Source organism: Loxodonta africana, chromosome 16 (assembly GCF_030014295.1).
Source record: "Loxodonta africana isolate mLoxAfr1 chromosome 16, mLoxAfr1.hap2, whole genome shotgun sequence".
NCBI lineage: Eukaryota > Metazoa > Chordata > Mammalia > Proboscidea > Elephantidae > Loxodonta > Loxodonta africana.
This window is the reverse complement of record NC_087357.1, coordinates 2,382,148-2,385,102: the sequence shown is the minus strand read 5'-3', so window position 1 is coordinate 2,385,102 and position 2,955 is coordinate 2,382,148. Positions and strand designations below refer to the sequence as shown.

General features: G+C 36.6%; 1 pseudogene; it reads right to left on the bottom strand.

Annotated features, from left to right (window-relative positions):
- Window positions 1-968: 968 nt before the first annotated feature.
- LOC100663665 (olfactory receptor 2L5-like) lies at window positions 969-2,209 on the bottom strand (annotated as a pseudogene).
- Window positions 2,210-2,955: the final 746 nt, after the last annotated feature.

Genomic DNA, 2,955 nt, shown 5'->3' with positions numbered 1-2,955 from the left:
ACAGTTTCTTGGGATGAGAAATTTTCACTTCGTTTAAGTTAGGAGATAAGGAGGTCATACTCACTTTCCATTCGATAAATCGAGCTTTTAATTTGTTATTAGTGGAGAAAACTCTAAATGCTTACTTGGAATTAGTGTAAAAACATTTAAATTCATACTGTTTCTTCAAAATCTTAAGACATCAGTTTTCCATTGCTGTGTTGACTTGGTTAATCCAGGTCTGTTCTTACATACTCATTCTAACTTCCTCTTTTCGTCTGTCCTCAAAAAATGAATAGCATATCAGCAGTATTCTGTTCTCACTGCAATACCTCTTCTCCTAGAATATACACCTAAGCTAATACATTTTTTTACTGGAAATAATGGTGGGACCCATTTAGACACAGATTGAGCTGGGGTATCAATTAAAAATTCTAGTGCTGAGAAGTTGACTCCCCATTCCTACCCCTCAAAAAAGTATCAATAGAATTATGAGTCTATTAAGTGGAGACTAAGAATATGTATAACATAAATTGTCTTATATAAGGGTACCAGCGGCTACTTGGGATGCAAAATTTGAGCCTGTGCTGGGGACTCACTTGGGAATGGCTGAGATAGTATAACCTGTACTCATTAGACTGTAACTTCCATTAATCCTCTTATGAAGTATGCTCTCTTTCTTCTATAGCTCAGTTGGCATCTCTCCAGCCCTGATTACTGATTTTATTAATAAATCGCTTCCCTAGGATTCATCCAGATAAATTCAGGGCCCCCCTTTTGGTAAATATAAACTTGTCATATTTCCTCTACCATCGTGTAAGACTTTCTAATCCCTGTATATGTCATTTCCCCTGAAATTGGGGAAAAAATTGGAACAGTACACACCTATTAAGAGTGAATTAATGGGAAAAATATTATTTTGATTAGATTCAGTCACAATAAATCATTTATTGTTCTGTTGTCATATTGAGAGATAAGTATAGTAGAATTGTTATGATGAATGATATCTTCATTTTAGGAAGTTTCCATTTTCTTTTCTACGTATTAATAAAAGCCTTGTTTCTGAAATTGAGTTGGCTATATATGCCTTTTATATTGTTGGAAAAAAATCACCTCAGGAAAAAACAAATATTATGCCTTAGTAATGTGAAATTATTTTATCAAACTTCTACTTTTTAAAATCTTCTAATATAAACATTAACCCTGTCCTCATGCTTTGATTAATATTTTTCTTCATGGCTGTTCACTGCAAAATAGGCAGGCCCCTGCAGCTTGAAGATTGATGCAGAAACCTTGTCTACGTATTCAGAGAGAAGATTCTCCAAATAACTCTTCTCAGGGCCCCCATCACCCCCTTGCTCCTCAGGCTGTAGATGACAGGGTTGAACATGGGAGTGACTATGGAGTAGAAAACAGCCAAAACCTTGTCTACTGTTGGGGATCGGAAGGATCTTGGGTGTAGATAATTGTAAACAAAGGGTGCGTAGTACAAAGTCACCACAATGAGGTGGGTACTACAGGTCGAATAGGCCTTTTCCCTCCCTTCTGATGAGGGAATGCGGTAGATAACAAGGAGAACTTGGCCATAGGAATAGGTAATGCCAATGAAAAGAAACATGAGGAACAAAGTGCTGCACACAAATACTATGTACTCATAGACCTGGGTGTTCATGCATGCCAGAGCCAATATGGCTGTGAGATCACAGAAGAAATGATCAATGGTCCTGGATTGGCAATAGAGCATTTGGAGTGCATATGCAGTGTGGGCACAGGCATTGATAGAGCTCATTATCCAAGATCCTGTAGTCATTAGCACACACACACTTTTGGTCATACGAATAGGATAGTGAAGAGGAAAGCAAATGGCCATGTAATGGTCGTAGGTCATATATGCCAAGAGAAGTGCTTCTGCACCTGCCAAAGTCACAAAGAAAAAACTCTAGACTCCACATCCAATGAAGGATATCGACTTGTTTCCAAGCAGGAAATTGTAAGCCATCTTGGGGACAATAGTGGAGGTGTAATTCAGGTCCATGACAGAGAGCTGACTAAGCAGGAAATACATGGGCGTGTGGAGATGGGTGCTCAGTAGGATGAGGGTAATCATGGATATGTTGCCAATCAAAGCCATTAAGAAAATGAGAATGATGAGAATGAAGAGGCCAATTCTTGATGGTAGGAACAGTCCTAATAAAATGAAACCAGTCGATGTTTCATTATAATTCTCCATTGAATATTCATTGGTTTTCCCTAAAGTAAGAGACAAGAGTGTGGAAGGTAAATAAAGAACAGTGAACTATTTTTTTTTTTAAATAATATCTGTGATTTTTTCAGGAAATTATACAGTTGCTTAAATGAATGGCCAATTTTACCTTTTTTTAAACAAGAAACGCCATTCCGTTACACAAAGATAAAAAGTAAGGAGTCATGCATTTACATCCAAAATCTATTGTGAAAGATCCATGAAAAAATAAATAAAAATATGCTATACCTATTTTAATAGGATAAGGATGATTAAGAAAAAAACAAACCTGTTGCTGTCAAGTTGATTCCGACTCATAGCGACACTGTAGGACAGAGCAGAACTGCCCCATGGAGTTTCCATGGAGTGCCTGGTGTGTTCCAGCTGCAGAACTTTTGGTTAGCAGCCAAACTCTTTACCACTATGCCCCCAGGCTTTCCATAAGGATGATAGTTCTTAATAAATTCACTTATCAATAAGAAAATATACTTGAACATAAGCAGAAGGTGTAAAAACTTGAAAATATGTTGAAATGAATAAGTGATTGAATTGCTATATGGATAAACTTAGTGATACAAAGATTATTTATTTTCCTTTTTGAGGTTTATAATCTTTGCTTATCTCCTAAGACATACATTATTAACCACAACTATTTCCTTTTTTTTTTTTTTTTGAGAAGCTGGACTTACTGCTTTAAGTTACTATGCCCAACCAATGTGACTCTCTAAATGTGA